The sequence below is a fragment of the Heterocephalus glaber genome, unplaced genomic scaffold, assembly GCF_053883595.1.
Source record: "Heterocephalus glaber isolate CG9 unplaced genomic scaffold, H.glaber_assembly_v1.0 deba00001472, whole genome shotgun sequence".
Lineage (NCBI taxonomy): Eukaryota > Metazoa > Chordata > Mammalia > Rodentia > Bathyergidae > Heterocephalus > Heterocephalus glaber.
The window spans coordinates 6,319,188-6,332,985 of NW_028258315.1; the positions used below are offsets into that span (position 1 = coordinate 6,319,188).

At 40.2% G+C, this 13,798-nt stretch overlaps 2 long non-coding RNA genes across 2 annotated transcripts in view; one reads left to right on the forward strand and one right to left on the reverse strand.

The window, feature by feature from the left end:
* Positions 1-13,798, forward strand: part of LOC147826170 (uncharacterized) — a 54,482-nt gene that overhangs the window by 34,989 nt on the left and 5,695 nt on the right. The gene's annotated exons all lie outside the window — the stretch shown is intronic.
* Positions 8,629-12,550, reverse strand: LOC101715699 (uncharacterized). The gene is made up of 2 exons (XR_015439293.1): positions 11,920-12,550; positions 8,629-10,424 (listed from the first exon to the last, which is right to left on the reverse strand). It is a non-coding gene; the product is annotated as an uncharacterized LOC101715699 (long non-coding RNA).

The window sequence follows — 13,798 nt, forward strand, 5'->3', positions numbered from 1 at the left end:
GGGTGAGGTGGAATCTTAGTGTTGTTTTCATCTGCATTTCTCCAATGACCAGTGATGTTGAACATTGTTTCATATATTTATTTGCTGCTTTTACTTCTTTGTCTGAGAAATGTCTGTTCATTTCAGATCACCATTTTTGAATTGGGTCTTTGAATTTGGGGGGCCTGATTTTTTTTCAATTCTTTATATATTCTAGATAGTATTCCTTTGTGTGAGGAACAGCTACTGAAAATTTTTTCCCACATTGTAGATTATATCTTAGCTCTATTTGTAGTTTCTCTTGCAGTGCAGAAGCTTTTTAATAAGATGAGATCCCAGTTGTTGATTCTTTCTGCTAGTTCCCGTGCCACTGAGGTTTAGTTCATAAAGTCTTTTCCTATGCCAATGTATTCAAGAGTTCTACCTAACTTATCTTCCAGCAAGTTTAGTGGTTCTGGCTTAATATTTAGATCTTTAATCCACTTCAATCTTAGTTTTGTGCATGGTGATAAGTATGGGTCTAGTTTTAATGTTTGGCAGGTTAAAATCCAGTTTTTCCAACACCATTTATTAAATAGGTTATCTTTCCTCCAATGAGGATGGTTGGCTCCTTTGTCAAAGATGAGATGGCTGAGTATGTCTGGAGTAGTTTTTGCATCTTCTAATCTATTCCACTGATCCTCGGGTCTGTTTCTTTGCCAGTACCTTGCTGTTTTTATCACAGTAGCTTTGTAGTATAGTTTCAAGTTGGGTATTATGATACCCCCAGCCATGTCTCTGTTGCCTAGAATTACTTTTGCTATTCTATGTCTCTTCTGGTTCCAAATGAATTTTTTGAATTGTTTTCTCTAGTTCCATGAAATATATTGTTGGAATTTCAATTTAATGCAGTATTGCATTAAATCTATATAGCAGTTTTAGAAATGTGGCCATTTCCACTATATTGGTTCTTCCTACCCAGGAACAAGGGATGTCTTTCCATTTTCTTATATCCTCCTCAATCTCGTTTTTCAGAGTGCTGTAGTTTTCAGTGTAGAGGTCTTTTGCTTCCTTTGTTAGATTGAGTCCTAGATATTTCATTTTTTTGGATGCTATTGTAAAAGGAATTATTTCCCTAATTTCTCTCTCAGTGAGTCTGTTATTTGTGTACAAGAAGGCTATTGTTTTTTGAGTGTTGACCTTGTATCCAGCTACTCTACTGAATCTGTCAATTAAATCTAGAAGTCTGTTGGCAGAGTTTTTTGGGTCTTTTATGTAAAGTATTGTATCATCAGCAAATAATGGCAGTTTTAACTTCTTCATTTCCCATCTTTATAGCGTTTATTTCTTTCTCTTTTCTAATTTCTTTTCTTTTTTTCTCTTTTCTAATTACTGTGGCTAATGTTTCCAGAACTATATTGAACAGGAGTGGTGATAGTGGGCATCCTTGTCTTGTTTCTGATTTTAGCACGAAAGTTTTCAGTTTTTGACCATTTAGTATGATGTTGGCTGTTGGTTTTTCATAGATAGCCTTAATCAGGTTGAGATAAAGACCTTCTATTCCAATTTTCTGTAGGCCTTTTTTTTTTTTTATCATGAATGAGTGTTGGATTTTGTCCAGTGCCTTTTCTGAGATGATCATATGGTTTTTGTCCTTGACTCTGTTAATATAGTGTATTACATTTATTGGTTTATGAATGTTGAACCATCCTTGCATCCCTGGGATAAATCTCCCTTGGTCAGGGTGTATGATCTTCTTGATGACCCTCTGTATTCTGTTTGCCAGTATCTTGTTGAGGATTTTTGCATCTATGTTCATTAGGAAGATTGGTCTGTAGTTCTCTTTTTGGGTTGGGTCTTTCCCTGGTTTAGGAATCAAAGTAACACTTGCTTCCAGGAATGAATTTGAAAGCCTTGCTTCCCTTTCAATTTCCTTGATGAGTTTAAAGAGTAATGGCCATAGTTCTTCTTTTAATGTCTTGTAGAATTCAGCAGTGAAGACATCAGGACCTGGACTTTTCTTTGTTGGTAAGTTTTTTTATTACATTTTCAATTTCACTCATTGTTATTGAGGTGTTTAGAATTTCTATATCTTCTTCATTTAACTTTGGCAATTTGTATGTATCTAGGAATCTGTCCATTTCTTCTGTGTTTTCCATCTTATTATAGTATAGATTCTTGAAGTAGGTATTGATGATCCTCTGGATTTCTCCTGAGTCTGTTGTGACTTCATCTTTTTCATTCCTAATTGCATGGATTTGAGCCTTTCCTTTCCTTTTTTTTGATAAGGTTGGGTAAAGGTTTATCGATTTTATTTATTCTTTCAAAAAACAAACTCTTTGATTCATTGATTTTTTGTATCATTCTCTTAGTCTTTGTTGCACTGACTTTTGTTCTGATCTTTACAATTTCCTCTCTTGTATGAGCTTTGGGTTTGTCATGCTCTTCTTTTTCTAGGAGCTTGAGGTTCAGCATTAGGTTATTTATTTGAGCTCTCTCTGTTTTCCTAATATGGGCATTCACTGCTATGAATTTCCCGTGTAGAACTGCTTTCATTTTGTCCCATAGATTTCTGTATGTTGTACTGGCATTATCGTTTACTTGTAGAAACTGTCTAATTTATTCTTTAATTTCCTCTGTGACCCATTGGTTGTTCAGGAGGGTGTTATTCAATTTCCATGTGTTTGTTTGGGTTTTGCAGTTTCTTATGCTATTTATCTCCAATTTTGTTGCACTATGGCCTGATAATATACAGGGGGTAACTTCAATTCTTTTATATTTACTTAGACATGTCCTATGAGCTAGCAGTTGGTCTATTTTGGAGAATGACTCATGTGCAGCTGAAAAGAATGTGTATTCTGATTTTGTGGGGTGGAACACTGTGTAAACATCTATTAAGTCCTTTGTTCAATAGCTTGGTTCAGTTCTAAAATTTCGTTGTGAATTTTTTGTCTAGATGATCTGTCTAATTGTGATAATGGGGTATTGAGATTCCCCACTACAATTGTATTAGTGCTTATTTGGTTTTTCATGTCCATTAATATTTGTTTTGTATAGTTGGGGGCATTCATATTTGGTGCATATATATTTATAATTGTCATCTCTTCCTCTTGGATTGTTCCCTTCACAAGGATGTAGTGACCATATTTGTCTCTCTTAATTAATTTTGATTTGAAATCTACTTTGTCTGCAAATAAGATTGCTAACCCTGTTTTTTTTTTTCCGGGTTCCTGTTGTGTCGAGAACTGTTTTCCATCCTTTTACTTTCAATCTATGAATTTCTTTTTGAGTTAGGTGTGTTTCTTGTACTGAGCATATTGTTGGATTTTGCTTCTTAATCCATTCTGCCAGTCTATTTCTTTTTCTTTCTTTTTTTTTTTTTGCTGTTTTGTTTGGTCCTGGGGATCAAACTCAGGTCCTTGCGCTTGTGAGGCAGGTGGCAAAACCACTGAGCTAAATCCCTGGCCTACTCTATTTCTTTTGATTGGTGAATTGAGGCCATTAACATTGATGGTTATAATTGATAGATATTGATTCCTCCTTGTCATGATATTTTACTATTTTTGGCTCTTTTATTTTTAATTTTCCCACCTTTCCCTTTAGTTTCTTGCCTTGCCTGGTGGCTTCGCTCTGTTGGGCCTCATGGAGTTCTGACCATCATTTTCTTATTCTAGGATATTGTTTAGAATTGTTTGGAGTGCTGGTTTGGTGTTCATGAAATTTCTCAGGTGTTCTTTGTTGTGGAAGTATCTATTTTCCTCATCAGTTTTGAAAGATAATTTTGCAGGATACAACAGTTTAGGTTGGAAGTTATTTTCTTTTAGGGCTTGAAATACTTCACTCCAGGCTCTCCTTGACTTGAGGGTTTGTGTTGAGAAGTCTGCTGTGATTCTGATGGGCTTTCCTTTGTAGGTGATTTGTTTCTTTTCTCTAACTGCTTGTAGAATTTTTTTCTTCTGTTGGGTTCCTGGGATCTTGACTTTATATGTCTAGGTATAGATTTTTTTTGATTGTGGATAGTTGGAGTTCTATATGCCTCACTTATCTGTACATCCAATTCTCTACCTCTGTCTGGGAAGTTTTCAACTATTACTTCTGTGAACAGTTTTTTTTAATGTCAATTGTACTTTATCCTGTGTTTTCATGGACTTCTATCAGTCTTATGCTATTCTTCTTATCATCTAGCATCTGCTGGATTGATTTCTTGTGGTCCCTTACGATTTTTCAGAAATCTGTTTTCATGCTCACTAACCACAATCCTGTCTTCTATATCTGATATTCTATCTTCACATTCCTTTAATCTGCTGTGAATACTTTAAATGGAATTTTTAATCTCCTTAATATCTGTTTGAATTTGTTTCATGGATTTCATTTCTTTCTTATTCTGGACATTCATGGCTTCCAGCATGGTTCTGCGCTCATCTATTTTTTTTTTATCTGTTTCTGTTCTACAGCCTCTAATCATGTCTTTCACTCTGTTCACCAAATCTATAGTTATTTGGGAAATTATTTCTGTTTTGCATTTTTTCTAGAGCCTCATTCATTTGTTTTGTTACTTCCTGTGCTATCAGTTCAGGGTGTCCAGGTGATTATCAGACTTTTCCATCTTGTTTCCCCCAGAATTTGCCTTTGGTGGGGTGGAATTCTGAGTTTGTGCCTTGCTTAAATGTCTTCTAATTTTTTTTTTGGTACTTTCCTTGGTTTAATTCCTGGGTTGATACTTTGAAGTTGTTTATTGTAAGTATCTTTGTTGATGTATTTAGAACCCTTATGGAATGATTGCTTCTCAGAGGTGTCTTCCAGATATAGCCGGTCTTTAGGTTTTGAATCTCTAATGACTCTGAGGCTATCTCATTTTCATTACACCAGGAAGGACAACTGATTAGATCAATCACAACACCTTAGCCAAAGTGATGCTATCAGCAACACCATAGCATCAAACACAGCTTAGACAATGCCAATTTGTGGTAGTTATTAATCTATTACCTTTAAATGTGTGAATTAAATCAAAATCGAGGACTAGCCCAACATATGTTTATAGTGAATAAACTCTTCAATATAGCAACTTTGCCCTTCAGGATGGGGAGTTAGAAGGAGTTGGGGAGGGAGGGATAGATAGGTAGAAGGATAGGGGAGGTTAGCAGTGAGGCCAGAGGACACAGGAAGATCACGCAAACACTAAGAAACTTGAAGACAAGAGGAAAAGACAGAATGAAGAACAAAGATGAGAACAGAACAACATAACAGCAATAGGGAGGCTAGAAACTCTATTTACTTTCCTTTAAAACTAATGACAATGGAGAGAAGGAAAAGGAGAAGAAAAGAAAAATAATGAAGAAATCCAAATTAGGGCTAGAACAGGAACAAAAAGGGAGATGAGAACAATGTGGGACAGCAAGAGAATGAGTGAGAGAGAGATAGAGAAAAGAAAGAAGATGAGAAAAATAAAAATTTGAAAAGATTAGAAAAAAATAAAAATTAAAAATTAAAAATAAGAGCAAAAAAATTTTTGAAAATAACAAATATAAGATAAAAATGAAGGGCCTCCTTCAGGGTTTGTCTCTGCTGTCACAATAGACAATGTGGGCAGCAGTGTGAAGATATAAGTCAATGAGTCTCAGCAAGCCAGTAATAGACCCATGAAATTCAGGCAGATTTTTGGCTGCAAGTCCCAAGTTGAGCTCCCTGTCCTCCTGCTGGGTTGAAGTCTGCAAATTTCTACTGCAGGTTCCAGCTGTCCTTCCCCTGAAGATAGTCCAGGTTCTGATGGAAGGTGGTGATCCCTCCAACTTACCAAGTACTGTGGTCTGGTGTGCCTTTATTGCAGAGATTTTCTTCACTTTTCCAGTGGGGTTCAGTTTTCATCAGGGAGCCTGAGAGAGGCCTTATTTCTGTTGTTCACTTCTGCTTTATCTTGTGGAGCTCAGGACAATGGCCTTTATGACCCGCTGGGCCTCTGTAGTGTAGAACCAGGTAGTGGCACAGCCAGGAGGCCAGAGGCCAGGGTGTTGAGGGCTGGGGGTGGGGTTGGGGGTAGTTGGGGTAGGGCCCTGCAGGCTCAGGCGGCTAAGCTGGTTGCTGTGGAATGGGGCGCTGGGACAGAGCTGGGCTCCCTGCAGCCGAGGTCCTCACTGTCTGTAGGCTGGTTGCTGGGAAGCTAACTCTTTTAAAACTCCTCTCTCCCACATACTTCCCATATGGGGCATCAGGGGGTCACACTTACCGTACAGTGGGGCTTTCACCTTGTACTGGACATTACAAGGAAGAGATGGCAGTACTCCTGGAAGTTGCTCCTGGGTTGGGATCACTAGCAATAACTTCACTATACACAAAAGGAACAATAAACTGCGCCCATGTGTCCAATAAATGCAAAATAAATCTTTTCTCAATTCATCCTTCCTATATCTGGAGCTCCCAAATGCCTGTGGAGAGTCTAATGCCACCTAGCAGAAAGGGAAGGGAGTGGTGAAGGGGACACTCACTGATCATTTAACTAATTATGGTTAAGCAACCTTCTTTTGCAAATTTTGCAAATATTTATGACTGAGAACAATGCCAGGGTCCCCTTAGGCCTTCAAAAGGCCCCTTTGTAATGAGGGGTCTGGAGCATGAACTTGGTAGTTTCAGTGCTCAGCTTTTTAGTATTGGCCTCAGTGGGTTTCCCATTGCCACCCGTGCCCTTGGGGCCCCTGGGTGCCTCTGACTCTGGAGATGTATTTGCTGGTTCTGTTCTTCTATGACTCCATGAAAATCTGACCTTATATATATTTCATTCTCAGTACATCCATGGCCTTTGGGAAAAATTCAAAAAAATAGTAAGAACTGAAAAGGCATGGTATTATTTTAGTTTAAAGAGGAGAGTTTAAGCTGTCTTTTCCACGTGGATTATACATCTGTCCAATAAATAGAAATAGAATTAAATTCAACTTGGTTTTAATTGAGAACACACATTATGCAAAGCATGTGCAGTGTGGAAAACAGTGTGGCTAGACAAATTTTGGGGATTCACTAATCTTGGAATGGCACAAAATGATTAGGTAAACCTGCCTTAGTGACCCAATAGACAAGAATACTTTGCAAATCAGGAAGTCTAATGTAGAATTTGTAAACATGAGTATCTAGTAGCTGTCTATCTTCTTGAGATGGGTCCTGATTAAAGAGTACATAGGGAACCGATATTTTCATACTGAAATGATACTGTGTTGCAATAGCATATAATGAAATCATCAGTGTTGGCTTAGATTACTTAGACCATCAAAAGATCATGGATCATTAAAAAGCAGGTGGTTGTCATTTAACTCTGAAAAAGCCATTCATTCACATTTTCTGTGTCTTTCTATTTTCTGCATATGTAACAAATAGAATCAAATGTAATAGAATCAAAAGGAAATTGTCATAGAAGTGAATAAAAATGACCACATTTTCAGAATGATCACATCTTCAGAGGGAAAGTTATCGTCTTCATTTTAAGCTTTCTTAATATCCAAATCTACAATCCTTTTGATGAACTTTGTAGTTGGTGATCACTTTTGCTCTCAACACTGTCCAGATTTTAAGAGAATCATCTGCTCTCATTGTCCTTCTCTTGAGTTCCAAAATCTAACTCTCTACACGAATATGGAGATGAACCAAAGCAGAGATGTGCAGGGGAGGCAGAGAACCCCGCTGAGGGCCAGGAGAAGGCGCAGGAGGGAGCTGCTGACCATGCAGGGGTCAGTGGGATCACAGGCAGCCATGTGTCAGGGCAGCGGGCCCGTAGAAAGCCCTTTCCCCCCTCAATTCCAAGCCCCAGCTCCTCCCCGTCCTCAGGGCTCAGTGCCAGTGCCCTAAGTCACAAGTGGTGGGGTGTCAGCCCTAGTCTTTTGAGACATAAAACTTTTCCTTTTTGTCATAGCATTATTTCTCTTTAATTTAGATTTCTTTGAGACCAGAGTTCTTTTACATTTAAAGTCTCAGGAACTTGGAAAGAATGGGCATCTATATTTCATTTTAAACGAGACTTCTGTACCTCCGGAATGACAGGCTTTCTCTTTCCCTGAAAACTGCTTCTCAGGGAGCAAAGGAGCGGAGGCAAACATGAAGGCTGAAAATGCCTCATTCTGTGAGGGCCTGGTGTTTCCTGTGCTCCGTGAAGATAAAGGACAGTGACACGAGTGCTTATGTCACCAGCCTCCAATGTCTCTCTCTTTTATTTTTTAACAGAACAACAATCTCAATTTCTATGACCTTTATTAGATCTGTAAACTAGGCCAAAACAGGTCAGCCCTGCACCTCCAAGCACTCTTTACTGTCCCCTGGTGGCTAAAGTGAGAGAAACGTGTTCTTTAAGGACCAAAGCCAAAGAACCAGCAGATTGGTTCAATAATTCTTCCAGCGGGGAGAGAAAAGTTGGCATAATATTAACTGAATGTTGAGGACAATTTCGTTCCTCCCTTTTTCTAATCTTCTGTTTCTATTTTATAGCTCCCCCTGTTGGGCCCAGGTATTTCACTGCTGTCCACCTTTCTTCCCTCCCTCCATGGTTCCTAACACATTCCATACTGAAAGGAGGAGTTCTTCTCTCAGCTACCTAAGGTACATTTGGTACTGTAAGACCGTGGGCCTTACCAAACGCTCCGAGGAGCTGGCTACAGCGGCAATCACCCGGGGAGGAACACACCGGACAGTGGGAAGAAAAAAACAGACCTTTATTAGTCTGGCCAGACGGCACTCCCAAAGCAAGGTAGCTGAGAGAGGCAGCAGGCACAGAATCCAAAGCTATTTTTATAGGAGACTGAAGGGGGGGTTAACAGGCAGGAACGGGAACAAAGGTTTGTGACTCATTATTACATGCTGATGGTCAGCAGGCACACAGTAAGACCTTGTGACCACAGGGTCACGGCCGTCACGTACTGATAGTCAGCACGTCTGGTGACGGTTGTTCTACTGATAGTGAGTCCGGGAATTTTCCAAGTTCCGGGCAAACAAGAGGGTGGATGATTTAACTAAGAACTCTTAGTTACAGATTTTATCTGCTTAGCAAGCACATTTCTGACCACTAACTCTAAACAGAACAGAGGCAAGGGGAATAAATGAATTTTGAATCACACAGTCCCACATTCCCCACTGATTTTCTATAACCTAAGTAATCTTACGCATAAACATAGGCATCCACTGTATACAACAGCATGATACTAATAAGCAAATACATATGACTATAAAGACAAGGAATAATTGTTTTAACCATTGTAGGTTGGGCAGCCATGAGGTTAATCATTTAAACAGGTCTCCACCATCTTTGTTGTGTACTTTATTTGCCAGGTCCTCTAATTGTTCTATCTCCTCTTTGATTTTTTTTTTTTTTTTTTATTATTGGTCAAATTGAAACAACACATGTTTTTTATCTTTTCACAACCTTGGTGGTGGAAGAGCAACAGGTAATCTATTGTTGCTCTATTGTCTAAGATTGCCTGCCTTTGTTCTTGTAATTCTTGGTTGATCAGCGCCAAGGCTGATGAAGTGGCATTTAATCCTTTTACTACTTTACAAGCTAATTTTCGTACTGCTTTTTCAGCATGTACTCCTATAGACGGCATGGCAACCAGAGATCCTATCATGGTTAGTACTTCTGCATCTGTTAGCAGACCCACATCATCATCGCATCCTGGTGCAGTACAAGTTGACCACCGTTTAACTCTGTTAGGCACAATCAAATCAGTTCTATCTGGTAATACTATAGTTAATCGATTTAAACAGCAACGGGTTTTGGTCAAATTGGCTGGAATGTAGTTGAAAGTTTCTCCTTCACAGGTATAAAACCATCCCATTGGCAGGGAAACATGGCAGTTGCCATATACAATCTTTTGTTCTATTCGGCAGGCCATTTCTTTTAACCGTTTGATCTTCAAACATTTAGTTGTACAATTTTCATACACAGCACATTTAGTCTTATTTGACATGATCACTTTAGATGTATATAATTTGACAGCATTTTTAGGCTTATAACATGTGACAGGTCCCCAATTATAACTATCTACATAAGTAAGGTTCTTTCCTGGAATATCTTTAAATAAAGTATAAGGCCGTATTGACTCTAAAGGGGTGCATACCGGGATAAGACAATTTCCTAATACATAATGAAAATTTACATCAACACTTAAACAGAATTCAGATAGATTAAGTGAGTTTGCCAATTGAATCCATATATTTTTTGTGTGATCTAACTCCCCTGAGGGTAACACTGTCAATATCCTGGTAAATATCATCATGAGGGCGAAACGTTTCCAATTCGCTCCAATCTTAGCTTTGGGTCGCCCGGTTGGCTGGTTATTTTCCATTTATCCTTTTTGATGTCCGTGGGGGGTCCTGGCTTTAGATGGTTACGATGTATCCAGGCAGAATGTCCAGCCATTTTCATCGCCAAGGGAGTTGACAGGACAACAGGAACCGGTCCCTTCCAACGGGGTTCCAGGGTTTTGGAATCAAACCTGCGAATAAAAACCAAATCTCCCGGCTTATAGGGTAAAGGCTGTAACGGTTTTTCATTTGGACTAGTCATTTTCCTTCGTAATGTCTCATGTAATTCTGATTGAAGCTGATGTACTGCCTTTAAGGATTTAAGGAGCCGAAGGTGGGAAAACTTTTTCTTTAGCTCTACATCTATTAATGGAATGATTGGGGGAGATTGCCCATAAATAATTTGGAAGGGGGACAAATTGAGGGGAGGCTTGGGAGTACATCTTACCCGGAGGAGGGCAAAGGGGAGAAGCTCTACCCAACCTAGTTCAGTCTCCAAGCATAATTTAGTCAAAATTTCCTTTAAAGTTCTATTTGTTCTTTCTACCTGTCTCGAACTTTGAGGCCTATAGGCACAATGTAGGCTCCATTTTCATCAAGTGGGCCCTCTGATCCTCCCAACACCGACTTTATGGCCTGTCCTCGAATTCTCTCTCTCTCCTCAGAGGTAAAGAGGGCTTGGAGAAGTTGCTGGCAATTATCCCAGGTTGGGTCATGGGTATTAAAAACAGATTCTAGGAGGGAAATCAAAGCCTGGGGTTTTTCTGAAAAAAGGGGGATTTTGATGTTTCCAATTATACAAGTCACTAGTAGAGAAAGGGATATAGACATAATGACCCTGTTCTATTTCCCTAAGAGGCAGAAGAGGAGCTGAATTAGTCCCTTCAGTGGGAGCCCTGCTGGGACCATAAGCAGCTCCTGTTCGCGTGTGGGAAGGGGAGGTTACAGAATCAGGGGATTCTTTTTCTTCTGAAAGAGGAGGAAGAAAAGGATTCCGAGATCTAGGGTGGACTTTATCTGATGAGGATGACGGCCCCACATAAGGTGGAGGGCTTATTTCAAGATCCAAGGGGTCAGGATCTTGCGAGAGCACCGGCTTGGGAACTTGAGCCCGTTTCTCTTGAGGCTTACTGGGGGTCATAACCAAAAGGCGAGAGTCTGTTCGTAAGGAACAACGTTGCAACCAAGCCGGGGGCTCCTGACAAGCTTGGACCCAGATATTTATATATGGAAACTGATCAGGATGGCTAGGGTGCCCAGTGACCTTTTTCCATACCGCTCGGCAGAGACTTAGATCAAAAGAGCCCTCTGCTGGCCATCCTACTTCAAAGGCCGGCCACTCCAATTGGCATAGGGAGCGAAGTTTTCCACGAGAAAATTTAATCTTATATTCGTCCTCCTGCTCGGGGGAAAAAGCCAATTTAAAATTAGTGAGAAAACAATCTAACGGAGTACTCTTGGAGCCAGATCCTCCCATCTCTGCCTTTGATGGTTAAAAAAAGAAATTAACATAGAACGGACAGGACGTTAACATATAACGAATAAGACAGACGGGCGCCACAACACAATCGAAACTAAAAACCTTCCCTTGTTCCTCGTCAGGAACCTTGGGGTTAGGGGAGGCTTTCCGGCTCGTCAGCCACCTCACTCCTAACAACAAACGGTTGCAACCGGCCAAAAACTTACCTCCGGAGGTTTTAAGGTCTGCGCCTGAGTCTCCTGCTGGATCCCGCCACAGAGTCCCGGCCGAACTGGGGTTCCTTACCCGGGAATCTCGCTGGGGCCTCCAAAATGTAAGACCGTGGGCCTTACCAAACGCTCCGAGGAGCTGGCTACAGCGGCAATCACCCGGGGAGGAACACACCGGACAAGTGGGAAGAAAAAAACAGACCTTTATTAGTCTGGCCAGACGGCACTCCCAAAGCAAGGTAGCTGAGAGAGGCAGCAGGCACAGAATCCAAAGCTATTTTTATAGGAGACTGAAGGGGGGGTTAACAGGCAGGAACGGGAACAAAGGTTTGTGACTCATTATTACATGCTGATGGTCAGCAGGCACACAGTAAGACCTTGTGACCACAGGGTCACGGCCGTCACGTACTGATAGTCAGCACGTCTGGTGACGGTTGTTCTACTGATAGTGAGTCCAGGAATTTTCCAAGTTCCGGGCAAACAAGAGGGTGGATGATTTAACTAAGAACTCTTAGTTACAGATTTTATCTGCTTAGCAAGCACATTTCTGACCACTAACTCTAAATAGAACAGAGGCAAGGGGAATAAATGAATTTTGAATCACACAGTCCCACAGTACCTGCCCTATCTTTTTATTCCTACCCATCTCAATGCTCAACCATGTTCTGGATGGTGGCTGCCTAGGGTGAGTCTGTATGATCCAGAATGCCACATGTTTGTTTTCCAGTGAATTTATTTATGCCTCTCCTACATATGCAGTAGTTCTTGAAAATTCAACCTCCTCCAACCAGCTAAGATGATTAACAATCCTATTTGGAGCCCGGAGTGTTATTAGTTGCCTTGTCTCCAACATGTCTTTCCTTCCAGGCCTTCATTTTCCCTTCTACCAGCATCTCATGGTTGCTAATTGGAAGGCAATTGTCATTAAAAATTAGGCCTCAGGTGCTATGGGAAAAGTCTGGGAATCCAGATAGTAAATTGAGGAGTCTGTCTACTTGTGTTACTTTTTCCATCTTTTATTTCTGATGCTCCAAGAGCATATTTATAAATTTATAAAAATTATATTAAAATTTATAAATTTATAAAAACATATTTATAAAACCAGTTGGCTAGAAAGCCACACTGATGACACTCAAGTTATGGATTAAATTCTCACCTGAGTAAGGAAGCAACGTTCTTATTTATAGACACACACTGAAAACACAATCCATGAAAGACATTGAGGTCATAGGAAAGACTGAATGGTAAGGCAAATATTACAACTCAGAGCATTGATGGGGAAAGATTAGGTGTTATATCAAATGTGGAATCTTGTAATGATAGAGTTGTAGACTTGGAAGTGATTTGAGAAATAACTTTTTCCATTCTTTTGCCTAGCTTGGTAACACCACTTAACCGTTCTGACAGACGGTTGGGGATGTCCAGAGTTGAGAAACTTACTACCTGGTGTGGTAGTTTGGTCCACGACCAGAAACTGCATGTGTGGGAAGGTCAGGGGGCAGGTCTGAGGTGAAAGCTCAACTTCTTCATCTCTAATGTCTCTAAACCTAGCCTGATCTTAAACTTTGATCCCAGAAACCCAAGGAGCACTATATGACTGTTTCCTGCAGAGTTGTTTAAGGCTACGGTGGCAGTAACATGAGGAGAGAAAAAGACTGCATCTGATTTTCCAGTGATTGCCTTGTGCACAGGAAAATGGGAGATAATCATTGGGAAAACATGGTAAGGACAATTTAGAAGATCAGGTTGTTTTAGGGTGCCTCATCTCCAGGCAAAGCAGGGAGAAAATGGGATACATTCAGACAAGCTGTGTTCAGTAGTGAAGCTCTGATTCTCAATCCATTCGCCCCTTATTCCCTTTGATATTATTTGGGCT